This window comes from Manduca sexta, chromosome 26 (genome assembly GCF_014839805.1).
Source record: "Manduca sexta isolate Smith_Timp_Sample1 chromosome 26, JHU_Msex_v1.0, whole genome shotgun sequence".
Lineage (NCBI taxonomy): Eukaryota > Metazoa > Arthropoda > Insecta > Lepidoptera > Sphingidae > Manduca > Manduca sexta.
Window position 1 is genome coordinate 16,861,405 of NC_051140.1, and position 17,792 is coordinate 16,879,196.

The window sequence follows — 17,792 nt, forward strand, 5'->3', positions numbered from 1 at the left end:
TGTTCGTTTTATTTGGTTTGTAAAAAGTTTGTTTATAAGTAGTATTAAATAATATAAGGTTCCCAAATAACAACGAAGCTGTTGTTACAAGAAAAATGATAAATGTTATTCGTTTTAGTTGGTTCGTAAAAAGATTTTATAAGTAGTATTACATAATATAAGGTTCCCAAATAACAACAAAGCTGTTGTTTGAAGATTTTTTTTCTAATGTTGCTTTAAAAAAATTTTGCTCTTTAATGCATCTCGTTTAAAGTTAAAGAAAACTTACCCTTCCAATAATTTGTAGTGTATTTCCGAACTGCTAAAGCGTCTCGTAAACAGTTGGAACTATGTCATTTATTCTGGAGAAATTCTGCAACAAAAACGGATTTGGTTAATTTGTTTCTTTTTTTGTGAAAGTTCGTACACATTCGTTACCGTACTCGTGAACTTGTGCGTACTATTCTTCCGACGTGACAATTCTACGCATGTCCCATCATCTAGATCATTAACTCAATTTGAACTTTATTATCAACCATCAGAATTTAAAATGACGTCTATTTCAGATGCAAAGTCTTTTACCGAAGACCATACTTTCATTTGCTATGACACGAGCAATGCGACAGAGGTTGTGCTGGTGAAATTCGTGACTTCCACTTTTCTATTCATAATCGCAATTTGCATGTTACATTTGTAGCGCGCTCACACTCACGCGCAACGATCGTAAAAATGTTACTACTAATTAATAATGCGGTGGGATTATTCGAATCACTCATTGTATCTTAGATCATAAACGCTACGTGTTAGTTTATATTAGGGTTGTTACATCCCTGTCAATTTATTTTTTCAATGCATTATCTTTTTCGCAACTATCCCGCCCTTCACACCCACTACTGTAATCCTACCAGGATAAGCAGTGGCACGCATTATATATCCCTGGAAGCACTTATTAATATTAATGAAATTACTCAAATAGAAGGATAAGCAGGAATTGTGTATAAATATATTTCCATCTCTCTCCATAGCAAAGTGGGAGACAAAATTATTAACTACAAAAGGTATTTTAACCTTAATTATAGAGACACAACTGGAAAAGATAAAAAAACTACGGATAAAATTGAAAGGATCCTATTTTAAATTGTTACTTTAATTCTAATAGTATGTAAGGCAAAGACGCTAGAAAGTATGGAAATTCGACCTAGTTTCTACAAGGTCCATGTAGTATACTCCAGATGTTTTTACATACTTAGGTTCATATATCTACTATCTCTTCAACTGTATTCAAATTATCTTTAAAAATATCCCAAATAATTTGGTAATTAATTAATTTACAATTTTCCAATCTGGGATGCAAAGCCAGAACCTCTGAATTCACAGACCATAGGTTATTTCCGCTGAAAGTACTAGATATAATTTTTTATTCATTGATAAAATAAAAGAAGCTATTCGCGAAATAGCTCAAAATAAAGGCCAGCTTACGTACTTTAATGTCCAATTTCATGCACTTAAACCCCAAATCCACTTCTCAACTACGTTGATTAATGACTAAATAACTGTATTGTTAGTTTCTCGTTAACTTTGAATAATTTTGTGCACTAAACATGGAAGCCATTATTCACGATTTACCGTTAATCTTGAAATTTTGCATTTGGCGGTAGGATATCCAGTTTCATTAAAATATCTTATAAGGAAATATTTTAACGACTTGGTTAAGATTGACAAAACTACTTAATTTACTGTTTATTAAATAAAAAAAATATTTCAAAACTATACGTACATTTAAATTGAAATCTTCCTACGGAAATCATAAAGTTTGACGTCCAATATAATGCCTATATAGTTCCAAGTCCCCCACATATTATGGTCGCTCTAATATTGCAAGACATAATAACTACAGTAACATGCAATAAACAAGACATTAATTAATTTCTCTATAGTTCAGTACGGTTTTAACATAATTGTAACATTACGCGCTCTATAATTCTACTTTTAGTAATTACAATACAAAATCAAGTATCCAAAGAGTATTTTGTTCATTATGATAGTTCACGCACGTTCTAATACAACATAAGGATAAACGTGTTATGAAGTGTACCGGGATCTGTAGGGGGCTATACATATAACCCTACAGTTTTAAGAATGCGTACAGTTTGACAAACATTGTTCTAGTGTTAGGATATATTTTATATCCGCCCAGATAGCGACTACCGTACACAAGGTGTTAAAACCCACCATAGTAGCATATGTAAATGTGTCGCGTTCCGGGATCAGCCTATGTATATCCGGTTCCAACAGGCAGGCATAATTGTGTCCACTGTCAAGAGGTAATCTTCTCTCATCTGTCGACATTTTATTGGACCCCACTCCACTTACTATCAGATGCAGTGTGGTCATTTGCATATATAAAAAAAGAAACCTTCCTAATAAAGTTATCCGTGAAAACAAACTACGATATCGCAATGCGATGTCACAATAAACAAACAATCATCGCTCTTCAGTCATTGACTCACAGGGCTGGCAGCTTTGTGAAAATAAATGTCAAGAATGCAACGCTATATCAGCGACAGTAGCTAATGTACTCTCAAGGTTTCGAATTCCTTTCCACGGCTTATTAGACTGGAATTACTAAAGGAATTTAGCGTGTGAAATTACGTTGGAAGGCAACCCTAGTGAATAATACGCGAGTTTCGAGGGATGGCGAGTGGCGACAATCGCGCACAATCTGTAATCGATTAGCATAACCAACCGCAGTATAACCGCCGCAGCGATCTACACACGATTGTTACACAAATAACGTTCTTTAGGCATAGTTTAGAAAATAACAACATGTCTATTCCGTTCAAAGTATGAATATGTTTTTTTTTATTTAATTTTTTGTCTGTTAATAGACATGCTTACATATCACTCCAATTAAATGCTAATTTTCCATTACAACATCTCATATGGAATTTGATTCTTATACATTATCACATTGAGGTCATCTCTATTGTGATTCCAGTCATAGACAAAGGGCGAGGATGCCTGTCAATCTACGTAACATGTGTGCCATGGTGAGATGGGCACTGGCTACTGATTATTTCGATACCACGACTACCTTACTGTATGTCAATGATAAATTATACAAATAAGTTGGTCAGTGAATCTTTAAATACAGTGTAGAGTAGAGCTTATATTTCAAAGATGAAATGCGAACTTTAATATTATTTAATATACATATAGGATCTTGGATTAATGCACTCTGAATTAAAGAAGGTCCATGCCCATCAGTGAGTCAGTATATAATATAGGCAACTATTGATATGGCTTAAAAATTATGTAAAACATTTGTTTTGACACTACCCACAAATCCGATTGAGAAATACTCAACATAACTAAATAAGAAAAATCTAATTTAAAAAAAGAACGCATGCTCTTGTATACGCATTCTCAATTAAACACAAAGCAAACACGAACAATTCTTATAAAATCATGAACAATTTCAAGCATGAATTATTAGGTGCAGACAATGAACCAATTACAACATTTTTTCATTATAATTACAACGTAATCTCATTTGGAGCGTTAAAACACGTGGACGCGTGAATGCGACAAACCAAATGCTTTATGAAAAAACAATGTTCGCGCTTTGTATTTGCCGACAAATATCAATTGCAATTAGTACATTTCCGATTCCAATGAATAGTCGAATAGAGGCGATTATAGCAAATGTTTTAAGTAGCTGGTTTGAGTTATTGAATTTATGTGATAGTTATTACTAGTAGCAATCCTATCGATACATAATGCGCATTTATTCCCAAACAATTAGGCAATGGCACGACGAGTGAACTCAAACTTTGCTAAACTATTTGTCTCTTGATTTGATTGAACGGCTAAAAACCATCATAGTTTCTGACACCGGTAATTCAAAAGTTTCAAAGAGATCTGCCTAGATCTTACGTGGGTTTCTAAATTTTTAATGACAACAATGCAATTTTTAATCACACGTGCATGACCAAATACGATAGTCATTACAATTTACATATGAACACTAGTAATAACATAGATTGAAATCTGTCAATGACTCATTTATAATAATTGACGTTAATTAATGTATTCATTAGAATTATAATTAGTCGACCATAACATAACTGGCTCCGTTACTTGCGGAACTAGACGTAATACTTATTGAAAGTGAAATCGGAACTTGTAAAAGATTTATGCATTTTTATTATGCATAACGATCTGATCGTACTATTGTGCATATAATATTGAATATTAGTATATTTTCTACTGCATTTGAATGAGGAGGCAAGAATGTATTATTGCCTAACATGCTGTCGACAGTATTAGTATTATTACATAATGACACTTGGATGCCCAGCGGTGGGACAGTGTATACATTTTTTTACTTATTTAATATTTGGGTAGTGAACAGAAAATATTAAATACGAATAACAAAAGAATGCGTTACAAAATCTAATGAAGTTTTTACTAGTAAATAATACAGATATGAAAAAAATTGAATGATACAGTAAAAATTAATAATTAATATACATATACGTGTAACTTTTCAGTAGTAGCCTTTTAGAAAACCTAGTGGCGTAGTTGTATTGCGAGCGCGATATGACTCCCGCGCTAAAGTCTCTGCTTCGAATCCGAGGGCAGGTAAATTGATATTCCGTTTTCTTTATCAGTATCGAGCAACAGTTTAGAATAAGCTGATATAGCGGTAGCTCGCAAAGTATTCGTCACTGTAATACCAAAATTAATTGTAGTCTCATATTGCTGAAGAATAACTTTGGTTACAATATTTTTCAAACCGGATTATTCGAATGTCAGGGTGCAGCTGAGTAAATTCATGCATAATTCATTTTCATTCATCTTTATTTATTCCAAAAAACCTAATCGTATTATATTTTTCCTCAATTTACTTAAAATTAAAACATACATTTCACTTAATTTACTTAACACAGTAATACTTAACTTCTATAATATATACAATTGCCACATTTAGCAATATCTGTAGTACCTAATTTATTCATCAATTTAAATATTTATACAGGTCTTGGTAAATTCTTATTCTTGAAATTAAAGCATGTCAATGACCTGAACTTACTACAGGCAATATACAATATTTTAAAATAAAAAAATACAACGGTACATGTAGATATTTACTTAGTTAGAGTACATAACACTGTTTTAAAGAAGAAGGAAGGTATTTAATGCCTAGAACGTATATAAACCTGTTCTAAAATTTTCATAAAAAGAAAAAATGCGCAGGCAGTGAAAAATTTGCAGTAAACTTTTTAAACCTACTTTTTAAAACTTATTATTGTATTATAAAAATAAAAATTCAACTAACTACTATAGCACTAATGAAGACCTTGATTTTTTTTTTAAAATCTTGTAATCATAGTTAATAATCGACCCATGACCTCTCATTCCTAAGCGACTTCTGAAGACGATCACCGATCTAAGTACCACGTTGCATAAACTTCGAGCGCTCACTAACAAAACCTTGGCAAATGAAAATAAATATAAATGCGCAATATTCATGGCACGTGTTACTCTGTTAATTTGCACATAGTTAATAATTAAAATAATACATTTGTTAATGTAGGTCAAGATAACATATACTTTGTGCAACTGTACGAGGTGCAATTTACGCATCTTCACAATTTACGTTGGTATATTTATTGAATTGGTGTGAAGAATTTTAACTTATTTAAATTTAGTTGATTATTTCACTTGAATATATAATTTGAAAAATAAACTGAATAAATATTAAAATTATAATCTTTAAAGTGTTTAGTGTGAAATATTATTTTTTCTCGGAAAGATAGATTTTTATTACTAACCTAATTTTGGCAAATTAAATGACGTCACTTATAATGTTGTCGTAGTTCAATGACGTATTTTAAACCCTTATTTAGATTTGGAACATTCTTCTAACCTATATGTAAGTTGATCAAACTAAAGGAGCACGTAAATAAAATTATATAATTTTAGTTGTCTTAACAATAAAATTAATATATCTAGCAAATATAATAATAGCCTTTCTAAAATATGAAAGGCATAAATTATAAAATTTAATTTAATGCATTTAGAGTCGTAATCCAGTTATTGTATATACTTACGACATAGAGAAGGTTCTTGACCGAATGTTTACAATTACATAAAAATAAATAATAAATTCAAATATATTCTATTAAATGATATATCACATTTTAATTTCTTTTGTTGTTTAACCATATGCCTTATTATTTTAACGCAATACTTCTCATTTCGTTTCGTTCTACATCCGTGATATTTTGTATCATAAATTCTCTGATGTTTCCGATTCGGAAAGTAAAAATAAATGTATTTAAAAAAACACATCCTGGTGACCGGATCCGTTAAGTTAGACCAATTTTGTATTCTTAAAGACGCTGTGAGTGATCTAAAATGAAGAGTATAAAAATTCTGCACGCATTCACACTTGACCTTGTTTTCCCCGGATTTGAGGAAGTAGAATTTAGATTTTTAAATGAATAAGCGACATTCAGCCGGAGGTTTGTGAAACGAAAGAAAGACAGTAAGTATATGGAGTAACAAGTTGAGATAGTTTTTGAAAGATCTACATGTTATAAGACTTCTGAAATCAACATACTATTATCTATATGCATACAATAAACTTGAAAGATGCCGATTTCCGTCTATTAAAGATATTGAAGACATAGTTATATAGCGCTCCATTATTAGAGCAACATAAGCTAAAACAGTTTTTAAAAAATTTGTCTGTTTGTTGTTTGTATACGCATCACGCAAAAACTACTTCGTGGTATTGAATGCAGTTTTAGTATTTCTAGAGGTTATAAGTTACAGGTTCCCAGAATACTCGAAAACTTTTTAACGCGGGCAGAGACGCGAGAAAGCTAGTTAAACAATAAAACTTGATTCTATAATCGACAGGATGAAACCAAATATTTTACTGGTTACGAATACGCCAAGCAACCTACGTCATCCGACACAAGAAAATTATGATTCACGTATAAATGACGGAATTCCCGATTCAATTACATTTTATTTTATTATACTTATTACCACTAACTAAAAAGACCGAAGCATAGAGTCCGAGTGGAACTCATTTTTTTTCACCGTTAGAGCCCCAAAGGATCTTAGTTATTAAACGTGCCATTGAGATTCCCTCGTCACCAATTCGTCCCAGATCTGATTGTTATATGAGTTAATGGCAAATGTATTAGCCGCATTCCGATCATACTCTACCTTACATTTTTCTTTATATAACTCCGACGATGATGAGTTTCCGCCGTTCATCATGTCCGGGAAATAAAAATCGTGACGCCTGACGAATGATTTCTACCAATGTTTGCGTTTACTTCCTACTTTACAAATATTATTTGAATTGATTGACTATTGAATAAGCACACCTAGTATTAAAGTTGTGAATATATATATGTTTGGATATTTGTTAGCTGTAAACGCAAAAAATGCTAAACGGATTTTAATAGAATTTGCAACACGAATAGATCATGTCCACGATTAACGTATAGGCTACTTTTATCCCAGTAATTTGCTCCCAAGGGAATACTTGGATTTTTAATGTGATTTTTAAACAGATGACTGGAGTTATACCGATAGCACTATGGAGCGCTACAGTGATTTAGGGACTTGCAGTGGGAAAGGCATTCCGCGCGCGAATCCAAAAGCAACACCTTGTTCATATTTAAAGAATGTTTCAGCTATAATTAAGAATCATCTTAAAACAAAAGTAAAATAAAGCAAACTTTAAATATACAATTTATGAATGGAGAAAAAAATGAAAAGCCAAAAATAAATAAATACCATAAAACAAAGGATAACGTGTTAATATCCAAAGTAATCGAGCAGACGACACAGATACCTTGACCCGTTGTAAACTCGTGAGAGGTTTATTAACATAACAATATGCTAAGAAACGATATGCATCTTTCACACGTTATGTCTCCTATGTAACGTTCCAATTATGTATCAAATTGGATTTTTCAAGTGTTCAACGCGTTATGAATTCTTACTTGTTTTATAAGTTCTTACGTGTACCTTTTTCATTAAACTTTTTGCTGATTTTTATCAAGGTATGATTATGTTTTTGCTTACAAGCTGGCCTAAAGTGACCCGTACGGCATCTTTAAGTGCATGATGCGTAATAACCTGTGTTTAAATGGCAATTTGCCCAACAGCCTTTCCAGGAAAAAATGGCGTCTGACTAATGCTAAGAATGTATATCGATATCAATCTAGGGTGTTAAGACGAATTTATAAAATTAGTTATTTATATTGACTATTCAAATAAAAACTTGTGTTGCTTTTTCTTAATAAAGAAACAGAATATGAAGGTTTTTTTTCCATCAATACAAAATATAATTATAAAATTTTAAATTCTATGTATTTTTGTTTACAGTTGATACTTGACATCAATTCATAAATATAATATTTTTTTTAATAAAGCCATGGTTATTTTTCACTTAGGTTTTATTTCTTAAACGGAAAAAACATAACTGGACAAAGGAAACCCGAATAATCGTATGTAATAATCCATTATTATAAAATATACTGAATTACTTTTCTGAAATATCGATACAATTAATAAATAGAAAATTTAAAAATTGTTTTCCGTATCGTATCTACAGAAAGTTGAAATCAAACGGTTCTATGTTTCAAGAAATCTAATCAACGCACTAACTTCACATCCGGTACTAATCGTAAGAAATGAATGGATAGGGTAATTTGCCGTGTACCGTGTTGCCAGAGCAAAAAATGACACTGTTAGCTGCGACCTCGTGGGACTGTTGCATAAATCTCTGATAATGTTTTAATTATAGGCCGTGTTGGAATAAAGGGAAATTATGTGCGATTAAATCGAAAACTTGTTTGATTAAATTTTTGTGGATATTTCGAATGCATTTTTCCAAAATTAGTATTATATAGTATAATGTATATAATTATTAAGTTTTGAAAACAAAAATACTTTATTCTTAAAATTATTTGAGATATAAACCGTTTTAGAAAAATGAACAATATTGTTCCTGAGTGATTGGATTCCGGGAAGTGGTTATGCCTAAACGAACACCTGACTAAACACGTTTTTCCGTCCTTGCATCTGTCTGTAACTAATTAAGTGCTGCCTTCTGAGAAATGCACCTTTTCCGCTTTTTATAAAACCGAATGAAGAAATAAACTCGTCTGATGGTTCGTGCCATCATTTCAACACCGCCAAAACTTTCAATTATAAAATACTACGTAGCATACTGTTGTTCCTTTTTACTTTTTCTTCTTTCTCTATCATTAAATACACAATATTAATTAATAGAATTTCATTGCTAATCGTTAACTTGATGTGTCTAGTCTGTTACTATTGTTATTATACTGTCATTATTTTTAAATTACTTTTGTTATTTTCTCTAATATGCGCTGGAATATTAACAGTTAAAATTGTTGCAACATTTGATTATAATTCTATTACAGAAACATGCAAGGTTACGAAAATTGATACTGACAAATTGCTACGAATTAATGAATAAAGATTAATTGCTGGTAATACTCCGTTCGAAATGGATTCATTTGTATTTATTGTTCATCTATTAAAATGCTGTTTCTGATCTCACGTCGTGGAATAACGTGTTTTTTTATCAAATTGTTTTTAATTACGCATCTTTTATTTTTGAGCAGAGATTATAGTTTGCTATGTCACTAAGCCCACTGGACTGCCAAGACGAATGTGCGCAGGTTCAAATCCCAAGGGCACACACCTCTGACTTTTCTAAAATCATGTGTGTATTCTTTGTGAATTTATCGTTCGCTTTAACGGTGAAGGAAAACATCGTGAGGAAACCTGCACATCTGAGAAGTTCTCTATAAGGAATTTCGAAGGTGTGTGAAGTCTACCAATCCGCATTAGGCCAGCGTGGTGGACTAAGGCCTAATCCCTCTCAGTAGTAGAGGAGGCCTGTGCTCAGCAGTGGACAAGTATATAATACAGGGCTGCTATTATTATTATTATTATTAATCCCACCTTATACTGTATGACCTATATTTTTTTTTATTACCTTTGAATTTAGGACCAAGATATTATGTCAATACGCCTGTTAAATTTAACTCACTACTAATGTAAGTAAAAATTGCACATTATTAACAAAGATAGATGTAAATGTAAAGTATAAAGTTTACGACCGTATCATTGCATGAGCTACTGCGATATATATTACTGTCATTAAGTATAACATTTAAAGAATCGAACAAAAAATGTTTCAGTTTTAGGGGTATCTATCTAATAACCAATGATTCGTTTCGCTTAGTTAGATATAAAAGGTAAAGAACTTGCTGGCTATGTGGTGGTTAAAATAGATATAGTAACTAGTTGTGCGTCAAAAATTGGTGTAAAACCCTTTTTAAAGTAATCGTTCTATTGTGTACTTTTAAGTAATTGGTATTACGTTCATCAATCAACAGCACAAAGTTAAATTCTGATATATCCTTTGTATTTAGCTAAAAATATAAAATAAAAACTCTACGATTATATCATAAATTATGTGCGCGATACTTCACTTACACACAAGCAAAATTGTTTATCATTCAGTCACTCGATAAACAATAAATTATATGAAATCCAACAAAACGCAAACAGCACACTAATTCCATTACAAACACGAACTTATCAAACATACAAAACCGAAACACGACAAGAATCTTCTCGCTCTAAAAATAGACAAAAAACCAAAAGAACACTGCAACATTTCAACATGATACCAATAAGTGACGCATTACCGGTCCGGTCACAGTATTTGGCAAAGTAATTTGTCTCGTCAACTAGTTCAAAACCTCGTGTCTAATCGTTCGTGTAAATAACCTTTACGGTGGTTGGACGCCGCTCGACTGGTAAGTGCTCCCATTGTTAATTAAGGTTAGACTATCCGTTGTGAACTAAGGTATTGTTACGTATACTAGAGTCAATATCGGTTTTAGAGAACGTTTTACGGCTATTTACAATAAACAATCCCGATCTTAATCCCGATCCCTAGAATAAACTAATCAATATACGTCATTTGTGACTATGTTTAAAAGTGATCTAATTGGTTCATATTCGTGATGAATAAAAAAAAGCGTTTAAGATCGTTTTTTGAAATCGGCTTTTAATTAAATAGGTATTCATCAAAAGTTTTAGCAATAGATAGTAATTAAGAAAGTGCAGCCATAGTTACTCGAATTCAATATTCAATAAAATCACTTTCTATTAATGTGCTAACGTAGCCTAATAAAAAAGGCAATGACGCGGCTCAAACTAGTACGCATCGTTAGACTGGAAACTTAATTACCCACATACGGTCTAAGGTAAAGGTAACCGCAATGATACCCGTACATTACTGGAAGCATTTCTAATTGTAGTACCCACGAAGGCAATTAGCCCCTTGTCAGCTGTCTAGCCTATGCCGATTCATTAAACAAGCAACATTAGCGTATTCATGTCCTTATGGTATGATATTTTTTACTATACATTGCTATTTAAAATGTACCTGACGTAACACTAATATGCATTATTTTAAATAGTTACCTAATATCAAAATTAGATAGTATTATGTTTAAAGTACATATAATTTTGTGTAACTGACAGGTCTAAAACCCGTTAATCAACACTAAATCAGTGGCATGAAATTGTGGTACACATTAAAATAATGCAGCTTCAGGATGTTGGGATATATTGTGGGGTTTAAAAGAAATTTTGAGTCAATCTTAGCCTGAACTAACCTCAATTCTCCCTTAATTTAGTCCACTCCTTCTAAGCAACCTATTTTTACAATCAAATGATGAGACAATGATGCCGCTCGCCTGATGGTAAGCGAAAAGACCGCCCATAATCAAAATAAAGTAGAAATACTCTATGCTCATGAAATTCTCTAGTAGGAATTTTCGAGGGTGTGTGAAGTCTACCAACCCGCATTAGGCCATGGTGGTGGACTAAGGCCTATTCCCCCTCAGTAGTAGAAGAAGCCTGTGCCTAACAGTGAAACAGTATATAATACAGGGCTGATATTATTATTATTACTCTATGCTCATACTCAATATGCTCTATACCGGATGGGTGGAAACAGCACGCCAACGAAACGATAGCTCGTTAGGCCTGGATCGCGTTCAAGTATACAATTTGCTTGTCATATGGACTGCAACACCGTTTGTAACAGTAACTTATAACAGTTTCGGAATGTCGCCGCTTCGAACTGTTCTTGCGTAACTGGTAGTTGAGGATTATGGGCCAGAAGCAGTGTTCTACAGCAATCATGTTGTTGATTAGGGTGTGCTGTTAGTTAGAAAATATAGTAAGTGAAATGGCAGAGGAAGAATGGACAAAAATTCAATACGTTATTTTTTATAGCGTAGGGAGGCAGTTGAGCAAAGGTCCACTGATCATAGTGATACTACATCAAGACAGCAGACCTCAGTATTTGATATAAATTTCAGCTTAATACCTTCACGCGTTCCTGAGAATAAGGGTCTTGACGGACGGACGGACAACAAAGTGATCCTATAAGGGTTCCGTTTTTTCCTTTTGAGGTACGGAACCTAAAAAATGATATGATGCTAAAAATGATAGTCTACTGGTGTGGCTCAGTGGCTACAGTGAGGCTCTACCACTTTAGTACGAACTAAGTAACTACAAACTTTTTAAACTCTTATAAATATAAAGTAATTACCAAGTCATAAATAATGACGATGAACGAGAATTAATTCAGATGGCGCTGCTACAACTGTAACTACGGTGGAAATGATTTCATTTCAACTCTACTGCCTAAAGGCATCAGATGTGTATGACTCACGAATAGGTACTGTTAGTGTAGGCCGGGATTACTCGGCTGTTGCAACTGCGTTTAACTCGTCAAAATGTAAAACCACACGCTTGTAGTCTAAACGTTTCGTGTGGCTTCTTAAATTCGACACGATAAACGGTTAACCACTGCTTAAGCAGACGATATTCGTGTCCATTGTGAATCACTGCTAGTTGTATTAAACGTTTACAGAACAATTTATTTCCTATTAAAGAACTATAATACTAAGATTACTATTCGACAAGAAAAAGAATCAGTAACAATACCAACCAAAGTAAATTCGTGTTTTGATTTACTTACTTGTTCGTTTGACTTTACAACCATAAATAATATAAATTCGTGTTTTTTATTTCTTTCTGCATTATGTAACCGAATTTTTTTATTATATTTACTTACAGTATTTTATATTTGTGTTATTTATTTTTGAATATACGAGCCACTTTAACAACAAAAAAATCTATTTTTATTATTAGTTCTTTCGAAAGACAAAGGAAACAGATGCATACAGCCAATACAAGCTTATAATGTTACGTTGCGTTCGAAAGTTAGAAGGGGGACGAGTGACGCGCACCATCAGACACAGAACAGCTGAGCTTAGCATGGGTGAGAGCAAATAACCTTGATGCGACCGAAGAAAGCGCCCGGAAAGATCGGCGAGATGCCAATTAAACGACATACCAATACACGTAAATGTGAAATCATTGTTGCTACCTCTTTTGTGATCTAATAAATAAAATGTATTCAATTTATATTAAAAAAAATATATTTTAAATTTGGAACTAAAGAATGTTTATACAGCACATTCAGCCAGCCTCAAAAAAACGAATCTCTTATGAAACTGCATTTGACCTTGAAATTTACATCTGTTCCTATTTCAAATCATTTTCTAAGGTCCTATTCACAACAACAAGTAAAATGTGTCACTTAAAATGACACTTCAATAATTTATTGTCTTTGACTTGTTTGTAGATATTTATGGTGTTGCATGACCTAACCCAATGTCATTACACCAATAATAATTTACACAATATTCGTTTATTATTCATATAGCGTACAATGTCAACGTATTTGCACTACAAGGTCGGCATTTACTACACTAACAATTATATAGAAATAAAACAAAAAATTATACAAGTCAAGGTGGCGATTTCATGTAGACTTAACATCTTTACCTTTTTTGTGCAATGCGTTATTTACTTATATCTCAAATGGCATTTATGGTTATTTTTAACGTAGAATGTATGTATTATAATAAAACTAATTACATCTTTTTAATCATCTCATACCTGCCTATAAAAAATACAGTATTCATAATGACATTGACATTAAACGTGCTCCACCCAAAATAATTGAATATCAACATCATGACTTAATTTGACAACTGTGCTGTTATACCCGTTTGAAGATGCAGTTTTATAGAATTCTAGAGGAAGATGCGTGTTAAGAACTGCGCAGACTTGGTAATTTAATTTTCGAAATAGGACACATTGCGTAAAAGGAGGGTCTAGTTACAATGCGCCGACAATTTTGTAAAATATATATATTTATGTATTGCCAAGAAAAATAATATTTTTTATAAGACTAATAATGCAACATTCTCATTTAGGTATGAAATTACAATCATGACATATATGATAAGTTTCGTAAATTCGACACTAGACACTATTTGTAGTTTCGGAAACGGATATCCACAGGAAAATCGTTACGTAGATAGATTTTATGATCATGTTGTCATAAATTACTAGCTGTCGGTCTAAGTGCAATAATAACAAAATTATTGGGCACACCCAAACCACATTCTACAGGAAAAGCGAAATCACACGTTCATAAATCTACGATTAATTTTCCTCTGGCCTCCGAATAAGTGGCCTTCATTATGCAGTCCCAGTAATAACCTCTTAATAATATTCTAGTTCTGACACTAACGGTTGAAAAATTGCATCAATCATAACTGATGACTTGTGTAATGGTCCTCTTTCGATGCAACCGTCAATTTTAATAGAGGTGTTATATCTATTTCAGATCAATAGGTATAATGCGAACATGTGAACGTTGTTAATTAATAAAACCAGCTATTAAATCGTAGGTCTCATATATAAGCGACTGTCTAGATTATTAGTTAACCACAAATGTAGGTGAACAAAACCAAAATTTCAACTCGCCTATAATCTTTTGTTTCCTTATTAACAAAAAAAAATCGTTACTAAAATAAACTTTAAACGGTTTAATTTTTTTAAATAAAGAAAATACATATTCAATAATTTGAATTTGATCAGTTACTTTTGCGGCTGATTGTAGTTAGCTCTACACACTCGTTAACGTTTTGCGACTTACTAGCACCATGACCCAGTACAATAAGGGAGCCCTATCAAAATTTACAAAAGTATTTAGCAAATAGTGCAATAAAGTATCATCGAATGAAATCTACTTTGGGATATAAATTTATAGATGGCACTACTAGTTGTTAGTCTTTAGTAGTAGGTTTACCGCTTAACGTCGAACAAAGTGCTATTTCTTATTGTAACAAGAATAAAGCGATTATCAACATATTGATGTCAAAAAATAAGAGTACATTTTAATCGTCCATCTAACTATGCTATTAAAGATCTCATCAACGACATAATAATTATTATAATAACCCCATCTACATTTGACGATCCTGATTTAAAAATTCGTGTCGCCGCATATTCGCGATCTAGATACATAATAGACAAAAAACATTTTTAAGCTATTACTTCCGCAATTCTCTGTTCGTCTAAAAATATTATTTCCAAGCGGATTATCATTTATATAGTTCGAGATATATTCGAAAATTTTACCATAATGTTAGAAACATATTATTGGACTTTTGGTTACATATTTTAGCATTAAATTCGCTATGAATATTTATAACGTATTAAGTACCTACAGTACAGCGGTCTATCTGACCCTAATATCAGTAGGAGTATTTTCCTATAACGTGCAGAAAGACCAAATTGGAATCAAAAGAAATTACGTAAAAAGGTCGTGAGAAACATTTCTTCTGAACTAAGATAATTGCTAGACGCAACAAATCGAATGAACCCACGGCCCGAATGTTAAATAAGCACGAAATATCGGCAGCGGTGGTGCGATGCGGGCCATATCGAATTATGTTAAACACAAAATTTCAAAATCAAATTATCACCGCGGTTAATTGTGGATGTCTCATCGGTTACCACGATGCCGTTATGTTTACTGTTAGACCGCTTTTTGTTAGATATCAACTCTGAGAATTATACGCTGGTTTCTGTTTTTGACGTTTTTATGTATTAAGCTATATTTTACTGATTTTCATACGTAATATTGGCTGTTTGCTGTGACTTTCATTGCGTCATAAATTACTCTCTTGTAAAAATTATTATTTGGACTGAACAATTTTCAAATATTCGCACCTATAAAATGTATTATGGTAAGGTGACACATTAACTAGTTTTTAATGTTTTAATATTACTGAAAGGGTTAAGAATTAAATGACTATAATATTATTATACTACACGAAATCAAAATAACCATAAATGTATCTGTTAGAATAATTATGCAAAAGTAACATCGAATGAAATCTACAATAAAAAAGAAAATATGAATAAAAATAAGCACATAAAAAAGAAATCAACAAACCTAACTTGTACATCTTTCTCCACATTAGTCATTATTACCAATATTTAAAGCAAAATCATAAAGCGAAAGCCCGATTCGAATTCACCATGGACACTAATCCACAGTGGATCGACGCATAGATAAAAATGTAAAACAATGGAGTTTCGTTTCGGTGAGCGACTCTTGCGCACGTTACATACGCTAGGAAACTATCCTGCGTTGCCCAACACCTATGAGGCTATGAATTAATGCTACTCGTGCGTGTTTAAAAGCAAATTATTCGACCGAGATTTGCTGTGAACAATATTGTTACATATTTTATGCCAAATGTTATAATGTCAAAGTAAGACTTTTGAAGTTGAGAGGAATGCTAACCTTCCTTATTTTATTAATTCCAAATTCAACAACGATTTAAAAAATCCCAAGGTTTCAAGCTTGGTAATAAATATACAGATACTGTTGGTTTAGATTGAGCTCTTAAGTATTTTAAAATTTGTTATACATAAGTTATCTACCAAACAATGCAATGTCACATTCCTTACTTATGTTTGCTATTTGGTAACAGAAGGTTGTATGTACATTAACATACAATCAGTGCCTTTCATAGTACTTTGTAAATTCGAATTATTAATAAGATTCATCCTTTATTTGACTCAGAATTTAGTATTCATAATAACATAGGTTTACTTGTAAATTCCATTTCAATATCTTCAGATAACGCTACTGAGGCAACGTGACCTTCGGACATTCAAGAACACTAATCAATGAATGAAAAATTGAATACATTAGCACAATGTCATTTCACAAACTAGGCTATAACGGTAGAACATAAATAAATGATATCGAATTACTTAACCAGCCTTATGGCCCATTGTTCGCCAAACGGAGTTGCAAATCGTGTGAAAACTTCTTAACAAATGGACGCGACGCTGATGGACCTTGTGTATTGTGAGAACGGACTTATTATTTTTGGTATTCTCCCGCTAAAAGTCCCGTTTGTTTACCTTCGAATTGATGTCATCAAGCCTATGCGAAGAAATTTTAGTACCGTATAAATCACGTATTCTTCCATTATTGTCTCTGTTATTTTCGCTACTTTTAAGAAAACTTAATTGTTTTTATTACATTTAATTATTTAATCTTACGTGTAATTTTTGTTGCTTTCATCGCCTTTATGGGTTTAGGAGAAAATATTATATGATGTAATGTTTGAGCATACCGCTTTCAATTTCATATTTTGAATAAATTTACCGTAAAATATAATATTTAGCTTGTTTTTATTCTTTATTTCGTATTTAATAATAATATTTATCCAGTAAAATTGTGACCATTTAAGTTTTTCTTCAACTTATTACTTTTT

The 17,792-nt window shown here is 32.3% G+C and overlaps 1 protein-coding gene across 1 annotated transcript in view; it reads right to left on the bottom strand.

The window, feature by feature from the left end:
• LOC115452770 (ATP-binding cassette sub-family G member 8) overlaps nt 1-17,792 on the bottom strand; it is a 77,733-nt gene that overhangs the window by 50,234 nt on the left and 9,707 nt on the right. Inside the window, exon 2 of the mRNA XM_037443448.1 lies at nt 269-352. The gene's annotated coding sequence lies outside the window, so the exon portion shown is untranslated. The remainder of the gene's footprint in view (nt 1-268; nt 353-17,792) is intronic.